Genomic DNA, 20,497 nt, shown 5'->3' with positions numbered 1-20,497 from the left:
GTTGAATTCGTGGATGCAGTACCACAGGCAGATATGGAGGAACCACAGATAGGGAAGGCCAACTATGAGTTATTTATCAATTTTTGACTGCATGAAGGGTCAGTGCCCCTAAGCCCTGCATTACTCAAGGGTTAACTATATAAACTATTGATATTATTATTAAGGTATAAAGTGATGTTGAAATATGACAATGTACATACCTTCTCATCTGTCTAGTCTGGGACAGATGGAATGGGGACTTGGGAATGGATCCTGTTTCTGACACTTACTAGTCATGTAAACTTAGACTAGCTGTGGAAATTCTTTAATACTCAATTTCATGCCCTGCAAATTGGGACTAGTCTATCTCACAAGGGTTGAGAAAATTTGGGTAAAGTGTTCAGAGAAGTATTTGGCATATGACAAACTTTCAGTCCTAACTCCTTTCCTCCTTTCTTTCTTCAACTTTAGCTTTGGGCCATGGGGAAAATGAACTGGAGAAATAGAAAGCTGGAGGACTGGAGACCAATCAGAAAGTTACTGCAACATCAATAGTAACATGGAAAGACAGCCAGCAGCAAGGAGAAAAGGAAAGCGTAGAAAGTAGGAGGCAACACATTCCCGGTAAATGATTACCTGTGGCGTTAAGGAGAAATGGAGGAATGAGTGATGATACAAAGGCTTTTGCAAAGGAAGTTCTTTAGGGTGATATCACTTTGCTATGCATACTTTGCCACACAAGTCACATATGGAATTACTAATAGTACCTGAAATATTGCATTTCACTACCCTTCTAAATCTTCATACCAATACTGCTATAATTTAATTTTTTATTTTTATTCCATTACTGCTCCCAATTTTGTTCCTACAAAATGGTTTCAGTCATGGTTTCTCTGCAACTTGAGAGAAGCATTCTAATATAGCTATAAAAAAAGCAATTTCATCTGGGAAGATATTATTTTTTTGTTTGTTTTGTTTTGTTTTTGTTTTTGTTTTTTTGCGGTACGCGGGCCTCTCACTGTTGTGGCCTCTGCCGTTGTGGGGCACAGGCTCTGGACGCGCAGGCTCAGCAGCCATGGCTCACAGGCCCAGCCACTCCACGGCATGTGGGATCTTCCCGGACCGGGGCACGAACCCATGTCCCCTGCATCAGCAGGCGGACTCTCAACCACTGCACCACCAGGGAAGCCCGGAAGATATTATTTTAAAACTCATTTTTGGAGCCCTTTGTCTGTATCATAGTTTATTATACTGTGGGCTCTATCATGCTTATGAGTTGGACTATAAGTAGTATCAGAGTACCCTCTGGAAATAAGTTTTTTATAGCTAGGTATTTAAAAATCAGTACCAATTATTAGTAATTTTGGAGAACATTTTCTTTATGTTAGTTATTACTTATGAAAGAAGGTACAAGGAAGTGCTTTGAAAAAAATATACAAGTAGTAACAAATATTTCTATATTATCTAATATACCTGATCAATGAATAAATTACATTTTTATATATAATGTGATCAGACTTCTAATCCTAAACACAAAATAACACTTACAGAATGTAAATAAAAACAAAATTCTAACTTTGAAATTAGTTAAATTTTATCAGGAGAATTTGATTAAAAACTCATAGTAATTTGTATCCAGTGAATGATTTATGTTTCTGTATACAAAAGAATCAACAATTCTATTTATAACAGTACTTATTTTTTGAATAAAGTAAAATTACATACTATTATTATTAATTCATTAGAGGTGAAGAATTGTTGGAGATTTGGGCTAGTTTAAGACTTTATCTCCCACTTTAAATAGAGGAAGTAACCATAGCATATATAATTTAAAATACAGAAGAATAAGAAAATTTTGACAAAACTTTTGAAATCTAAGGTTTAAATAAAACAAATAAAAAATAGTTGATATGAATACAAGAATCATAGTGATGATATTAAAGGTAATCCAGTGGTGAGATTTGAATTCCAATTTTCCTACGAGATAAAATGATAATTTATACTAAATAAGAACTAAACCAGTTTTCCATTAAATAATTTCAGAACCTATAATGTAAAGCAAGGTTAAAAGTCAATTAAATCTCAATATCAAGCTATCAGATTCTCATAAAAACTCATAAAAACTTAGTTTTAATCTGGTGATTAACATGACAGTTCTGAACAGAACCCAGTAGATGGCAGTAGGCTGTTATAAAGTCATCAGGAAGACTAAGAAATAAATTACACATTGCCAATATTACATTTGTACACAGAGAATCTGATGAATAAATTATGCTATTCTTTCTAATATACACATATACCACATCCCTAAGTGTGGTATCTGCATATATTATAGTATATAATATATCCTGTTTTTTTGGTAGTAAGCCATACATTCCTGATCTCTATAAACACAGGATACTTTACTCATATTAGATGACAATTACTCTAAACTCAACCTCAGTAAAATCCAATCATAATCAACAAATTTAGGGATGGTTCAATATGAGTAAAATAAATATTAACTTTAAGAGTATCTAATTCATTCAGTTGGAAAAAAAATTTAAGGAGGCAACATTTTATAATGGACACCGTACATGACCAAGTATTTAAGGTAGCAGTTTTAGATGTGGTTTCTCCACTTACAATTGTGCAACTGTGAGCCAGTTATTGAGTATCTCTGTGCATTAATTTCCTCATCTGTATGACTGTAATCACAAAATTTTCCTAACATAGCTCAAGTTATATATACATAAAATAAAACTGTGTACATAAAAGTAACTGTAAAACAGTATACAAATATAAGATTATTTTCCTCAACGTGGAAGCCAAGGACAGGATGTTTTAAGAAGAGAATTTGTCCAAAGGCATCAAACGCTTTAGTAGAATTAAATAAAGTGACGCTTGAGGAGAAAAGTCACTAGATTTTGATGCTTTAGAGCTGTTTTTCAGTGTAAGTAAATATAATTTGACTTGAATAAAGAAATGTGTCTTCCCATTGCTCCTCTCAAACAGTGTAGCGGTTATGAACACTGATGCCAAAGTCAGACTACTTGGGTTCCTAACTTCCTTTCCAGCTGTGTGACATTGGATAAATCACTTAAATCTCTGTGCCTCAGCTTGTTCACCTCTATGCTGGGGGTAAAAACTGTGACTACCTCAACTTGAACAAATCCCTGTTAGCCCCCTCTTCTGTAAAATGAAGGTAATGGTAACATGTACTCATTCTATTGTGTGCTTCAAATGAGAGAATGTTTATGAAAGCTATACAGATATAATGTGGTAGCCTTTCCTTTGAGTGATACTTCAATTTGATTTTTGATTAGTTCTATTTCTTATTTTGTCTTATAGTGATGAATAAATACCCAGGTATATTTACATCCACATAGAGGGGCATCGAACTAGATGATTCCAAGATACCACACCCAAGAAGAGCCTTCAAACAGTGTTAACAATTCACTTTATGAAGCAAACAAGGGACGAACAATACAGGCTAAATAGAAAGTCCCTTGGCGTTTCAGGTATTATTTGAGGCCATGGGAGAAAGTAAGTTTACCTGGTTTTTATGAAGGTAAATAAGCCATAAGTCAAAACCCTTCAGCAGCTCAAGTAAACTAACTTTGAGTGGTGTGGAAACAGTGGGAAAGAGAGGAGTTTTTATTCAATACTAAGCAAATATTCAAAAGCTATGCATGTAGTGGTAAGTTGAGGACATATATTTATATACATTTTCTTATTTTGAATTAATGCACAACCTATCCATATAACAGGTTCACATTATATAACATATATATGTTCTATATAACATATAATATATATGTTCTTATTTTTAATTAATGTTCCAATGTATACTTTCAAACAGATTAACATTATTTTGTTTTTAGGTTTGTGAAATTAATTTCGTTGCAAGGAATAAATATGTTTGACTCTGAGTTATCCAGCCCGACCACGTAGCACAGTAAGGCAAAAATATCAATAAAACACATAGGACAGAATTTTGTGAGCAACCCTACACATTTGCCTTCTCCAACTTCAGACTGAAGAATCTTGTCCCTACCAGTCATACCGGGTCCACTCAGTTCACTAATCCAGTCACAGAATACTATCTCAAGAGATAAACTTAAAATTTCCTGAAGATGGGAAAGAATAACTATTAAGCCTATAACCTGAAATGAAATTCTGTCTACTTTACTAGAACTTTCAGTTATACATAGATTTTTGCAATAACTAATATTATTATACAGTGGGTCTGTGAAGTCACCTTTCCCTCCCTCCTTATTGGAAGTAGGTGGTGAAAACCCTCGCTAGTTATGGACAAAGAAATTCCCTGGTGATTCCTGTGTTCTTTCTGCAGATACCCTTCTTGGGAGTTAGCTGAATTCACAGAGATTAATTCTGATCCGCTCCCACGGGCAGTACCATTTCCTTCCATATAGCAAGGTGTGCGATTGTTCTGTCCTTCTAGGCAATGAGAAGGTTACTCTGACTCTGGAAGTCAGAACTCAAGAGTTCATTGTTGTTGCACAACTAAGCCTCACCCTCTTAACCAGATATCAAGTGATCTCTACCTACCCAGCCTCTTAATCTGTTCTCAACTGGTTCTGAATTCAAGCAAAGACAAAATGTCACTTATTAAGCTCCATCAAATTCCAACAATGAGAAAACATACGTATATTGTTTAAGGATACATGAATATGCAGGAGAAGTATAAAGATATGCCTGAAAATAATATACCCCAACCTCAGGCAACACTGAGACCTTAATTCTGCTCATAATGTTCTATTTCTTAAGCTGGGTATCAGGCACACAAGTATTTGTCAAATTATTCTTGAAAATATGTCTGCAGTTTTCTTTATCTAAGCTGAGCACTCTCACTTTATTCTCTTTCCTCTGCTGTTGGCAGTTCTCTGTCAATCTGAGATGAAAGGAGGGTTTATATCCAACAAGTTTTGGCTAAGAACAGAACAGCTTCTTTTTTGATGTACACACTGAAAAATGGATTTTCCACTGTTCAGCTCCATGAAATTTTCCCCATTCAGAGAGGCATAAAGGCTGTTACTGTGCAACCTTTTAATAACTGATATTGAGAAGTTATGATCTACCTTAAAAGCTCTAGATTTCTTGCTTCTCCCCTTAACCTAACAAACGTATCAATATACCATACAGAATCAGTATCATCATTGTTTCAGTGAGTTTGGAAGGTGTTCTAGGGTCACGTATCAGTGCTTATTTGGTCCTTGAAAAAGATTAATCTCTTTAAATCATTCCCATAGCACAGATTCAAACAGCAGCCAAATGTAATAAGCTAATTATGGGTAAAGACTCAAGTGTCATTCCTTATTAAATCGATGCTCTAAAAACCCTTCGTAAGTTTCCTAATCAGTAGACATGAACAATTAACATCTTATTAGTCATCCATCATCCTTGCTAAAAATGTTTTAGAAGGAAAATTAAAGAGATTTCTCTCATAAAAATTTCACTGCAAATGTGAGATACTGTCCTTTTCCACTTACATATTCGTCATTTACCATCTCGTAGCCTGCTTGCTAAGATGATTATTTTAAATGTGAAATCTATTAATTGGTATAGTCCAAGAATATTCAAGAGTTCCATCATTTTATGACTCCAAATGACTTTATTGACAGTTAGTCCAACTGACTTCACAGAGGAGAATGTCAAGACTAACAGAGGTTTAACTTGTTGATAAAGCTACACTTGCATGTTGGAAAGGTGAGTATTTAAGAACAGATCTGAAGGCAATGTTCCACCTACCTACCTTTCTTTCCTTTATAGTTTAAAATAATATTTTAATGCCTTCAACCTACTTCATAAGATCACTGACTCCCTGTTATTATGTGAGTATAACTACTAAATCCTTATTTCCATCTGGCTATAGCAGATCTGAAGAACTTAGGTGATACAAGTTAGGGAGCTACAGTCAGAGTATCTGGGCTCAAATCTCAGTTTTAGTTTCTGTGTCTTTCCTTACTCATTCATGAAATGAGGATAATAATGATGCTAATAATGACAATGAGGACAGTATCTACCCCCAAAGTTGGTTTCAGGATGAAATGAATTATTACTCTAAAATGCTTACATCAATTTTTGGAAAATGTAAGTTCTCATTAAATATTATCTCTTTAAAATATAGCATCTCTTGAACTCTCTTGTATTTCTTCCAAATTCATTTTCTAGAAAACAATGAGTATATGATCTATAACATTGAGACCACTGTTCAGACAACATAGTTCCTGGACTTTGTATGTTTCCATCATGTCTAACTAAGACTAACAGAGAAGATATATTACCAGGAGAAGTGGAACATGCAGTAAGTGTGAGAAGGAGAAAATGAGGAAAGTCTAATCATTACATCATTCCCAAACAATATATCTTTCTCATATTCATTTAGATTTATGGGTAGCTTGGTCCTAGCAGACAACTTTGGCATATACATGGCTTGAATAGCAGCAGCTTGACTAGGAGACATTATTAAAATGGAAAGATACAGAATGATTTAACCTAGCTAGGGCCTACAATAGAGCCATAGTGGATATCAAGAAGCCTACTAATACCAACTGCCTTGAGTTGAAGGAGTGCAGGGGTAGGCAGCTTGGGTTTTGTTCATTTCTTTTTCATTGACCCTATGGCAGGCCCTACCCTGGTATTAATATATTTCTACTAAGCTTCCCACTTTCCATTGTTCTAGGCATCCATGGGGTCTGTAGATAGAATGTAGATATGAAAAAATAATCATATATAAACATAATGATGCCAATGCCCTCCTCTTCTTTCTCCCCATTGTGCATTACGAACTCCCAGAATTCTCTTCTCCTCAATAACAATCTCACATTTATGAAGATTCATTGCGATCATAATCCACATAGCAAATGTACATATATTCAGCAATTGAGTTTTCTTCAGGTAGTAAATATACTTTGAAGAAGTAAATACACCTTGAAACACCTACATTTCATAATAGGTGTTGACAACTAGACAAGGAAAAAGATATGTTTTATATCTTCTTGGAGCTACAGTCTAATGATAGACACAGATAAATAAACACACAGTTTTTTCAATGGGATGAGTGCTCTGGTAGGAAGTCTGTCTTCCTCTACTTCACAGAATCTATATACTATCCATTATTTCTACTTCTTCCTGCACCTGGAACCTTTCCTTCTTTTCTGGATCAGTCCCTTGGGTTTTAAACATGTTCAAGTCTCTTCATATTAAAACACATCTTTTGGGCTTCTCTGGTGGTGCAGGGGTTAAGAATCTGCCTGCCAATGCAGGGGACACGGGTTTGAGCCCTGGTCCGGAGAGATCCCACATGCCACAGAGCAACTACTGAGCCTGTGCTCTAGAGCCCGCGTGCCACAACTACTAAGCCCACGCAGTGCCAACTACTGAAGCCCGCGCGCCAAGAGCCTGTGCTCCACAAGAGAAGCCACCGCAATGAGAAGCCCACGCACCGCAATGAAGAGTAACCCCCGCTTGCGGCAACTAGAAGAAAGCTCTCGCGCAGCAACAAAGGCCCAACGCAGCCAAAAAAAAAAATTTTTAAGTTTAAAAAAAAAAGTTTTTAAAAACACGTCTTTTCATCCCACTTCCCCTTTAAAACCAAATTTCTAAGATTTGTCTGCCCTCCTAATGCTGAAATCTTTACATTCTGTTCATTCATGACCCCACCTCATCCCTCTCCAACATAAATGTCACTACCTCCATAAAAATCCCTAGTCACTAAATCCAATGAATATGTTTCAATTATACCTTTCTTGACCTCTGAGCAATACTCAATGAAGAACAATATTTTGTCTCAAAATGTACTATATTCTTTGCTTCTAGGTAAGTATGATTTTTCTCTTGCACTCTGATTGCTCTTTCACAATATCTTTTGCAGATAAGCATTCTCTACCAAGACATTAAATACATATTTGATTTTTTTCAAAGTCAAGTATAGGCACTCTTTTGTTACTATAGCACCATTATCTACTAGAAGTATAATATTAGTCACAAATGGTACATGTATCATTTTAAATGTTCTAGTAGCTACAACAAAAATGTCAAAAGAAACATATGAGATAATTTTAATGACTCAATATATCCAAAATATTATCATCTCAGGATGCAATCAATATAAATAATTATTAATGAGATATTCTGCATAATTTGTTTCTTACTAAGTTTTAGAAATCTGGAATAACTTCAGGTTCAGGCTAACCATATTTCAAGTGCTAAATAGCCCCCACGCAGTTAGTGTTTCCTATATCAAATGGTACAGCTCTAGTCTGTAAAGAGCAACATGATATGTCATCCATCCCCATGGCTTAATTAAGTCCTCAAAACCAAGACTTCAAAATATCTATTTGTAGTCTAAGCCTCTTCTGAGTTCTGTATATTTTACTGTATATTTGACATCTCTCCTTTGGTGCCTCAGATGCTCCTCAAATTCAATGTGACTGCCTACGTTCAAAAGCATGATCTTCCCCTCATAACTTGAACTTGCTCTAATTTCACTTATCTCAATGACTGACACTAACTATATAGTTTTACAAGGTAAAAACCTAGTTATTTTGATAATTTCCTTGCATATCTATGATGATGTTGATATTATTATTACATCTATATTCAATTTAATAGGAAGCCTTGCTAATTTTATCTCCTTTGAGAAGTAAACTCATCTTTCTTCTACCCTTAATTTGTTAGTCCAAATTAACATTATCTTTAGGATAATGACTTTCTGGACAAGATCTGGTTCCCTGTTATATACTTCCTTGATTCTCTGTTCCTTTTTATGCAGCACTAATCACAATTTATAATTAAATTTTTTTTGCTTATCTTGTTAATTTACTGACAAATTATTAAACTGTAAATTCAATGAGCAAGAACCACGCTGTTTTGCTCATGACTATATCCCACAATTACATTGTAAAAGTACGTCCTGGGATGTACTTAGCAAGAAGCAATTTGGTCTAATTTTTCTACACTTAGAAAAATAAGTGCATTTGTCTTTGATCCAAATCCCACTTTTAGGAAATTACACCCTAGAAATACTCGTGCTTATATAGCACAGTAATGACTTACATTGTGCCAGTGCATATTTTATGTCAGGAAAACAATTTTACCTCTATTATGGTACTTAATCCCCCAACTGACTGTGTGAAATAGATAGTATTTATCCATAAACAAGCAAAATATAAAGTCCAAAGAGGTCAAATAGCTGATTTAGTTCACACACTAACTACAGTACTGGAACCACTAATTGACTCAGGCAATTAAATTTCAGAAATCTAAGGGTTTTTTTTGACCACTAACCTACATTGCCTCATATCATATTATTACCTAAACACGTTCTAACTAAAATTTCCACAAGTAGGGAAATGACTAAATATTCTATGCTATATCCATGCTATGGAAGAAATATAGTGATGCCATAAAAAAGGAAAAAATAGAAACATCAGATCTACAGATAGATTTCAAAGGCATATTGCTAAGTTGAAAAAAACAAAAAAAAGCAAATTGCACAAAAATTGAAGTGTGGTAGTAGAATTTTGGACCCCATAATCACTTTGCCCTGGTGTTACATCCCAGGAATACGTTTTCTTGCCAAGCAAAAGGGACTTTGCAGAGGTAACTAATGCTACTAATCAGTTGATGTTAAAAGAAAGTGATTATACTGGATTATCCAGGTGATTCAAATGTAATCACATAAACCCTTAAAAGCAGACCTTTCTCCTGACTGAGAACAGAAGGGAAGTTAGAGATATTTGAAGCATGAGAAGAGCTTGAAATACCATTGCTGCTTTGAAGTTAGAGGGGGGCCATGTCAAAAGATCTGGGTGGCCTCCAGTAGCTGAGGACAGCCGTTGGCCAATAGCTAGCAAGGACACAAGGATCACAGATCTACAGCTGCAAGGAAATGGATTCTGCCAAAAACCTAAGTGAGCTGGGAAGCAGATTCTTCCTCCAAGTTTCCATATAAGAACTAAGTCTGGACAACATCTTGATTCCAGCCTGTGAGACCCAAAAGATAATTTCAGAGCTATGTTAAGTGTGAGCTAATAAATTTATATTATTATAAGGCATTATATTTGTGGTAATTTGTTTTGTAGCAAGAGAAAATGAATACAACATGCAATATGATCCTATATTTTTCAATAAACAAAACTAGCTGTGGGTGCATATAAAGGTTTATAAGTGTACAGAAATAGAACTGGAAAGGTAAAGACACTATTGAAGAAATATTGAACTCTAAAGAGTCTTGAGGCTGCAGGGAGCACATAAACAGCGGCTTTCGTGTTTAACTCCACATAGGCATTGATTGGTTGACTCCTTTATCAGCATAATGTGTTCGTGTATTATTTACAAATAACAAAAGATAATGTTTTAAATTGTGGTGACTCCATTGAATTGGAAACCAATTATGATGTTTCACTTCCAAAGTGTTACTCTAAAATCAGTCAAGATGCACAATATCATCAGTCGGTACCTAGACATTAAACCAATCAAGCTGAAAGGATTACCGAGGGAACCAAGGGTGCCAAGTAACTGAATGATAAACAATTACAGAAGTCTGTTCCAGGAGATCTTCTCAATACTCTCTTCTGGTGGTTACAACACACTCATGACCCCATGAGCCCTGTGCTGTTTGCAAACCTACACAAACAGGACACTTACGAAACAAAATAAGAACCATCACTTTTAATCCTCTCCCTCACTTACAAATGAAAACTACCCTGACAAAAACTGCTGAAAATTTGACCCATATATCAGTGAGAGAATCCAGGGCTACAGAAGCAAAGCAATTTCTGCACTTGGAATCAGCCAGCCCTAAAACCCCCTTTCTTCTCTCCTCCTTCCCTCTCTCCCTTTTTTCCCAACTTTTCTTCCCCCCTCCCTCCCTTTCTCCCTCTTTTCCTTCCCTTCTGTTTTTGATGAGTCATTTTCCTAACCATTTAAGTAAATGCAAAAAAATCCATCAAATTTTGTAGAATTTGAACAAGTAAAATATACCTTTTTGGTATGAGTGTGAAATTCACAGAATCCTATAATGTGGAGTTTATGAAAGTTAGATTTTTTTGTTAGTCATTTTCTCCAGGCAGTCTAACATTTCAACTTCAACATCAAATATCCATTGCTTTGCCGTCAAAATCAGCTAACTGCAATTTGAGACATTTTCTATAATTTAGCTTTTTCATTTTTTAGAAACTCTCATGAGTAGGAAATTCATGACTTAGAAAAAAATGGACCTGCAGCAATTTAGTAATTACATTTTTCAGCAAAAATGCAGATCTATGCTCTTCACTTAAAACATAATGGGTGTTTAGAAGTCAAGGAGTCCACAGAGACACCGCAAAGACTAAATATATTATCCTTAAAAACTAATTCTGTCATTTATGATTCATAGCCAACTCCTTAAGTAAAGATACAGATTTTTAAATTATCCCATTGAGAGAGATAGAAGAGGAGAAAAGAAAACGCCAGACTCACATCTGTCTCTGCAGCCAGGGAGTTGCAGTAATAGCCAACTTTCTCAGTGGCTTGCTAAAAATGCTATTTTCATCTGTGTTTCCTAAAAGCACCTCTTTTGAAGAAAATCCACATATTTTATTTTACTGGATGCTGGAAAGAAAAATAGATGCCCACTGTCAACCAGCTATATTGATGACGAGCGAAAATGTGATCATTTTGCATTGACTTGCCCCAAAGCACTGCGTTCCGTCCAAGCAGCAGAAGGAAATTAATGCTTTCATACAGTGCCTAAGAAAAATATGAGATGTTGTTCACTTTGCCCTCTAGACAAAGAGGTGTATGCAATAGCTGAAAGGTGACAGCTTTCAGAACATGAACTTGAGACTTTTCATTATTTAATGCACAAAAAATAATGGACCCACTGCCATGGCATTTAAAGCAACCATTTGTAGTCATTACCTCTTAGATCATAAGGTTTATTTGTTAAAAGCCAGTATTTCTCAAATTAAAATCTGCCCTTATTTTATCTGGATTATATGTCTTAAATGATAACTTCCTATAGACATATCAATCAATCAGTGTAAAATCTATGAATTGGTCATGATAGGAATTATTTATGTTTCATTTGACTTTTATTTTACCAAAAAGATTAATGACCTTCCTAGTCTTTGCAGGACACCTATGGTGAACCCAGCACAGATCTTTAAATATATATGGATCTACATAAACTGGCTTGCATAATGATTTTATTTATTATCTCATCAGTGCTTAGTATGACATAGGCTTTAACTTAAAAATAATACAAAGAAATTATATTAGTAATTTAAAAAATTGCAAGTTCTTAAATACCAAAAATCACATTCGTAACATGTAAAAATTTAGAAACACAGAGATACTTTGCATTCTGGTGAACGTGTATTCTTTGGAAATTTACCTGGCTTATCGATATTCTCTATAGAAGCGTACATTCTATTTCTTAAAACAGAATTCAAGATTCAATTCAAAATTTTTGCAGCAGAAATTCAATTTCAAATCAGAAAAACAACTGTTGTAAAATTGGAGACTATATCTTTTTAACTCTGATATGTTTTACATTACAAATGCTAAATGTGATATTAATCATACAACATGTGCATGATGACACCAAAACAGACACATGTATATCACAGTAGTGAACCACACTCTTGAATACAAAAAGGTGCTGAACTGAACCAGGACCTCACCCTGGCAAACAAATGGATAACTTTCAGGGTGTCAAAAAGTGCTATGTTCTTCTGTGTACCAACAAATGCTGATTCTTGTTGAACTGGAGAGTGTTTCATTGTTCTTTAGATTTCCCAGATGTACTAGTGGAGATAAAGACAAGTTTAAGTCACAGCTTCCAGATTCTTAAATCCAGTTCTTTCTCTTTTTAGCTATATGACTTTGGAAAAATTCATTCATTTATTTATCAAGTGCTATAATCTATTTTGGAGAAAAATTGGGAAACAAAAGAGCGCCAGCCCTCACAGTTTCATGGACTTTGTATTCCCCATTACTTGTGTCCTGCATGTGATTCACTATCTACCCTTTTCAGGTATTTTATAAAAGGCCACCTTCTTCATGAGATCCTCCCTGACACCCTATTAAATTTGTTTTGCTTGAATTTCGACTGCTACACCTCCACTCTTGGACATTTCCTCTTTCTTTCCTCATCAAAATACTTACCCTCATCAGCCACATCCATACCTTGCCTATCAAAATACTCACTAGAGTCCCCTTAGGTGTAAATAGTATTCAGACTACCACAAGACATTCTAGGAACCCATCTATACAAAAGGATATTGAAGAACCACAGCTGGTCAGCAGGGCAGCATCAACAGCTCTTCTCCCAATGAGTCGCTGAAGCAGTCCCTGACCCATCCTGCCTTCCAGCAGCCACTCAGGTACAACGAGATGAGGTGCAAGGCCTCCCCTAACTGATAGCCTCACACTCCAAAGAAGCCAGTATTTCTTTCAGTGACTCTAGAACCACAGCACATAGGGCTCCCACAAGGTACATTACAAGAGCCATCACACTTAGGAAAGCCCAAAATATGGCATCTCCATGATGTATTCATAGGTCCTTTACATGTCCTACCAGTACAGATGCAATTGCCCAACTTGGGGTCATCTGTAATTTTAAGTAATATTGTTGAATTATATAGCTGACAATCTATGCTTATCAGCTTTCCAGGGGAACACTGGAGTGTTAACCAAAGGTCAGATTCCCATGTAGCAGAGGAAGAGAGTTTTACTAGATGATGTCTGCCCACAACTATTTTTCCTAATGCCTTTCTCGATAGACTGTAAATATACCAAAGGCAGGGATAGTGGCACGTCTGTTCATGCTGAATGCTGATTAACTAACTAGTCTCTATAGTGATACCTGAGACAAGTTGAATTTTCATAAAAACGAATATCTCCGTTTTCATTTCTATAAAATGAGGATAATAGCAATACCTACCTAGTGGTGTTACTGTAAGGATAAAATGAGACAATACTTGTAAAACACTTAACAGAGGGACTAGCATATTGTGGATGCTCAGTCAGTGCTAAATGTTACTATTTTTGCCAGTAATCTATAGAAATTCAAATAGGTAAAAATCTAAAACAAATAAACCAAACCTAAAATAAGTAAATAAGCCCAAATACGTTAGTCACTATCATTGAGTCATGCTGAATATTCTCATATGTTATTAACCTTTCTGTTGGGGCTAATTTAAACAAGATAATATGATCTCCTTCTGGAATAATAACATAACTTCCTCATAAAATACATCCCTTTTGGATAGTTTTCAGTTTTTTTTTAAAGATTAGCTTAACATCTTTTATTCTTAAAGTACTTTTTTGCTGGATATTCTTCTGACCCACGTTACGTTGGTTGGCTAATTTAGGATCTCAAAGTTATTCATGAGTCATTCAGTCTTAAAATGTGAGGCAGGAGAATCTTCTTAAAACATAACTGATCATAAAGGTGGCCTAAGTAAGCCTGAGGTCTATAATGGAAGATGGTTCAGAATCACAGGGTTCTTTGAATCTTAGGACTGCCTATGAATGAATATTCCAGCCGTGTGCATTGCACGCATGCGAAGATAATTACTTGTAGAAACCAATCAATAAGGGTTCTTTTTAATTACTTGGATATAGAGATTATTTTGTCATGATGTATAGAATGAAGACATTCTTTAAAACCTTTTAAAATGTCAGTTATATATTATGATTTGCTATTTGTTCAATGTTCGATAAATTATTGTCTATAAAATCATTGGTGCCGTCAACATCGTCAAATTTACTGGCTTAGAATTTTTGTTTTAAGAAAAAGAAAAAATGTTTATTATGGTCGACACCACAGATGGGGACTGGTACTAGTCCACTCCTGGACTGGTGTGTTTACAACATCCCAGGGTTGTGCAAATTACCCCCCAAAGCAGGATGGAGATGGATAATGTGGTGGATCCCGGGATACCAAAAGACATGGAAGTCTTTTTTTACTTTCTACATTTTTGTTTCTGCAGTTTCCACTCCTAATTTAGCTTCTTTTGCGTTTTTTTTCCTCATTAAATTTACCAGATGATTATCTTGTCTGTGTGTATGTGTAAGTGTGTGTGTCAAACATACTATGAGTCATATATTGCTCATAGCACGTGTGTCATACACATGCATAGACTATGGTATAGATAGTATACATTATACTCTGGGTAGAGTTTTGTTTTTATTCCACACATTTTGATACTCAATGGCCTCATTATCTGAGATGACCCTATACAGCTAAGAATAGATTACTGCTTCCTGCATATACAAATAACCACTGAGTTTTGATTTTTCATTATTTGGCTTATAATTTGGATCAAAATATTAGTGCTCAGCTCAGCACTGCTCACTTCTCTTATTTAGTGTTGCAGAGATGTACACAAAAATTTTGATTTTTTTCCTTTTGTAATTATTCTTTCATTTTTGTTCAGTGATGACATGTTTTTATTACTGGAAATAAAAATTGCTTGTTTATCCCTAGTACTTTATTAATTTGTCCTGTTACACAACGAACCTTTTCAACTCAACTCATAGTTTGCCTCAGCTCATTAAGATCTCTTCTAGCATGTCTTTAACCATTGCTTATATTCCATGTGTTCCAATGTCAACCTAAGTAACAAAACAATATATTTGGATCTGCTTTCTCTGTCTACTGTACCATCTTTTCCTTGTGCATATTTTGCATTTTAGTCTCTTCCTTACTCCTCTACTCTTACGTGTGCCTTCTGCATCACTTCTTCCTACAGTTTAATTCCACTTCTTACTGCTTTGGATGCTGGCAATAATTCTATGATTATTGTTTACACTGTATCATCTTTACTGCCACCTAACTCCTAGACAGCTCACTTTTTATACAGTCTATTGTCTCATCTCATCTATTCTGCTTAATGAACTCCAACTTAGCTGAATTTCTTTTTATTATATTACAAAGTATCTTTCAGAAGGATCTCCTTCAATATCTCGAAGGCTATATTCTATATTTTAAGCATGTTGGTGGGTTGTACAGTTTCCCTTTTTCCCTATTTATTTACCCTAAAATGAGCAATGTTTTTGCAATCATCAGGTTTGATGACAGAAGGTAATGGAGTCTCCTTTCTGGAATTTTATAGGCTTAATTTCACTGTGGAGATGATGGGGTAGTCTAGAGTAGTTGTTTCTCTTGATAGATAGAAACTTGGGGCATCCTTCTCCCACAAATCTTTTAAACCCAGTCCTTTTTCACTACTGACTCTACATCTTTCAAAACACAACTAAATTCCCAACATATTTCTAATTTAGCAGCATTGTACTGTTGGGGAGTTATTCTAGATTAGTATTAAGGAGGGTTGTTTGCGATTGAGGGTTATGAGTGTTCTGCTCCATCCATCTGGTTACTGAAATGCCCCTGCCTGTAAGGTAGATAAACAAAACTAAGCATGTTGAAAGAATCGCCTTTAGATTCTTTTGAGGGGTCCATTTGCTTGTTTATTTCTTTAGATACTGTGTGTGTGGTGGGGTACATTTTTCAGTGCATTTCTACCATTTTTGCTCAGGGCTTCACATGCTTGTGGTTATTGTAGATCTGGCGTGTATTTCACCAATGACTTAAAATTTTCACCAATCTGAGAGTGAAATCAGAGCCCTTAGATTTCTGATATATTAATCAGAAAGCCCTACTGATATTTTTAACTATATTGTTATAAATTCTTATACTCATGAATCTGAACAAGAGATTCTGTGAAAGAGACATTCATCATAAAAATTGATAGTACAAAAATAGTATAAAATGCCATAAACTTTTCTCCAAAGTTATCACTGAACTTCTACTATATTTTTCTTATCTATGTCACTTACGCCTCTGATGTAAACATTTATACAAATTAAAATTCATATTATGGTCTTCCCCTCGTTAAATGAAATAGAGAAACCACCATGACATAAAGCCCCAACTGAACATTTTAGTACATTACCTGTTAGGAAAAATATCCACCTGAATTCTTAGGAAGAATGAGGTCAGAGGACCTTTATCTTTAAAAAATTATAAGAAACTATATGTATATAACTATATAATGATGATCTATGTCTTATGCATAATATTATATATATTATATACATATATAATGAAGATATATATTATATTGCACATCATACATTATAAATGTTATTATTTTTTCAGAAGGTCTGTATGAGTGTTCAATAAATACATGCCTTATGCATGTCTGACAGAAAGGAAATCTTCCAAATAACCAATGCCAAATCCCTTCTTGTGGGGCAAAGATAATTTATTTTCAAATGCTATTTAACATCCACATCTTATGAAGAAGAAAGGGCACCCAGAACACAGAGCAGGTAAATATAAGATCGATCACATACAAGAAAAAATGAGGATGCAAGCTGATGAAATCAGGGATTTTCAAGTACGAAATTTTGTGATGGACAGAATCTATATAATTTACATAAAGGCAACAGAAACACAATGATGATTACACAAAGAGACAAATATAAAGACTTGAAAATGCAAATCAACTTCCTTTGTTCAAATCAAATTTACATCTCACAAGTATCCCAAAACAGACACAATCAACCATGTTTTACTCAACAGAAAAGGGGGGATAAGATTTCTACATTTGGGCTGTAATGCAAAATATCTTCATAAGTAGCATGCTAAATAAAAAGTGATTTGAGAAAGATGTTTTTTTTTAATGCAAAAATGAAAGTGTTCAGTGATTTCTATCAAGAAAATTCTTTAAATTGCTCTTTTGTCAAGGTTGCCTGAGTCACTGAATATGTTGGCATTTTTCTACTAATTTTCAAAATGAAAAAGAACTCTTAATATCAGTTCTTTAGGAAACAGTTTCACAGATTAAATATGTCCTGATAACCATTCTTAAACAAAGGATGTATCACTAAGATGAAATTTTATAAAATAGGTAGCTAAAAAGCCTGACTCTACTAAAAGCAAAGAGAATGGTCCTAACAGAAACCAGTTCAAAGAATATTTCATACGGGTAGTGTACCTGGTAACATACCTGGGGATATCCAAAAAGACCCTAGTGGAGAGAAGATAAATGTATTGACAGTACAAATCACAAATTCTAATTCTTTAATTTTGGACATAGAGGCTACGGTACTAGCCATTACTTTTGATATAAAATATCAAATACCACAGCTATTAAAGAAAAAAAGGTTTATCAGACTCCATAATATTGGATAGAAATTTAGAATCAGTGACACAAAGATAAAGGAGAAGTGGAATGTTTCTTATTCACCTCTATGGTCAAGCTAGAGTTTGGGTGACTCAAAGTAAATTCTAACAATTTTAAAGTATACATATATTTTTTTAATTAATAAACTTTATTTTTTAGAGCATTTATAGGTTCACAGTAAAATTGATGGAAAGTACAGAATTTCCATCTACTTTCTGTCCACACGCGCACGCACGCACACACACACACACACACACACACACACACACACAAAATCCCCAATATATAACATCGCCCACAAGAGTGGTACATTTGGTACAGTTGATGAACTTACACTGACACATCATTATCACCCAAAGTCCATAGTTTACACGAGGATTCACTCAGGCTGTTGTATATTCCATGGGTTTTGAAAATGTATAATGGCATGTATTCACAATTGTAGTACACACAGAATAGTTTCATTGCCCTAAAAATCTTGTGTTTCACCTATTCAGCTCTTCCCACCCACAAATGACAACCACTGATTATGTTACTGCTTCCATAGTTTTGCCTTTTCCAGAACTTATATTTGTAGTTGGAAATATAGAGTATATACCCTTTTCCGATTGACTTCTTTCACTTAGTAATATGTATTTAAGGTTCCTCCATGTCTTTTCCTAGCTTGATAGCTCATTTCTTTTTAGCACTGAATAATATTCTATTGTCTGTCTATTGTATTTTTTAATTTAAAATTCCACTTGTTCATTGCTGATATATAGGAAAAGAATTGACTTTTATATATTAACTTTGTATACTACAACTTTGCTATAATCACTTATTAGTTCCAGGAGGGTTTTTTGTTGTTTGTTGCTATTGATTTGTTTCAGTTCTTCAACAGAGACAGTTATGTTATCTTCAACAAAGACAGGTTTACTTCTTCTTCCCCAATCTGTATACCTCTTATTTCCTTTTTGTGCCTTATTGTACGAGCTAGGACTTCTCGTACATTGTTAAAAAGCATTGGTGAGAGGGAACATCCTTGCCTTGTTCCTGATCTTAATGAGAAAGCTTTGAGTTTTTCAGCATTAAGTATGACGTTAGCTGAATGTTTTTTGTAGATATTCTTTATCAAGTTGAGATAATTCCCTCTATTCCTAGTTTACTGAGAGTTTTTATCATAAATATGTGTTGGATTTTGCTGAATGCTGTTTCTGTATCTACTGATGTGATTATATGATTTTGCTTTTTCAGTCTGTTGATATAATAGATTACACTAATTGATTTTTCAATGTTGAGCCAACCTTGCAGACCTGTGATAAATCCCATTGTTCATGGTGTGTAATTCTTTTTACACATTGTTGGAGTTGTTAAATTTTGCTCAGGATTTTTTTATCCACATTTGTGACATATATTGGTCTTTATTTTTCTTGTAATGTCTTTGTCTGATTTTGGTATTAGAATAATACTGGCATCAGAGAATGAGTAATTAGGGAGTATTACCTATGCTTCTATCCTCTGAAAGAGATTGTAAATAATTGGTTCAAATTCTTCCTTAAATGTTTGGCAGAATTCGCCAGTGAACCCATCTAGGCCTGGCACTTTGCTTTAGAAGGTTATTAAATATTGATTCCATTGTGAATATATACACCATCTGACCAGGCCATAGATATTGGCCTGGTCAGATGGTGTATATATTCTTGCATGAACTCTGGCAGCTTGTGTCTCTCAAGGAATTGTTCCATTTCATGTACGTTATCAAATTTGTGGAGATAGAGTTGCTCACAGTATTCCTTTATTATCATTTTAATATCCATGGGATCTATTCTGATGTCCTCTCTTTCCATGTCTGATATTAGTAATTCGTGTCCTCTCTCTTTTTTCTTGGGTAATCTGCCTGGAGGTCTTTATTTATCTTTTCAAAGAAACAGCTTTTGATTTTGTTGATTTTCTCTTTTGATTTCCTGTTTCTGATTCCACAGATTTCTGCTCTAATTTCTGTTATTTCTTTTCTTTTTCTTACTTTGCACTTAAATTGTATTTCTTCAAGTTTACTAAAAAGAAAACTTAGATTATTGATTTCAGATCTTTCTTCATTTTACTATATGGATTAAATGCTATGCATTTCCCTCTAACCCCTGCTTTCACTGCATTCTACAAATTTTGGTATGCTGTATTTTTATTTTATTTCAAAATATTTATTCATTTCTCTTGAGAGTTCTTCTTTGACCCATGTGTTATTTAGAAATGTCTATTTTAATCTCAATGCATTTTGGGATTTTCCAGTTCTCTGTTATTGGTTTCTAGTTTAATTCCATTATAATCTGAAAACAAACACTGTATGATTTCTAGCA

The 20,497-nt window shown here is 34.7% G+C and overlaps 1 protein-coding gene across 1 annotated transcript in view; it reads right to left on the bottom strand.

Moving 5' to 3' along the window:
- ROBO2 (roundabout guidance receptor 2) overlaps nucleotides 1-20,497 on the bottom strand; it is a 1,648,891-nt gene that overhangs the window by 1,465,914 nt on the left and 162,480 nt on the right. The gene's annotated exons all lie outside the window — the stretch shown is intronic.

Source organism: Globicephala melas, chromosome 4 (assembly GCF_963455315.2).
Source record: "Globicephala melas chromosome 4, mGloMel1.2, whole genome shotgun sequence".
NCBI classification, from domain to species: domain Eukaryota; kingdom Metazoa; phylum Chordata; class Mammalia; order Artiodactyla; family Delphinidae; genus Globicephala; species Globicephala melas.
Note: the sequence above shows the minus strand (reverse complement) of the source record. Positions and strands in the feature narration are given on the sequence as shown.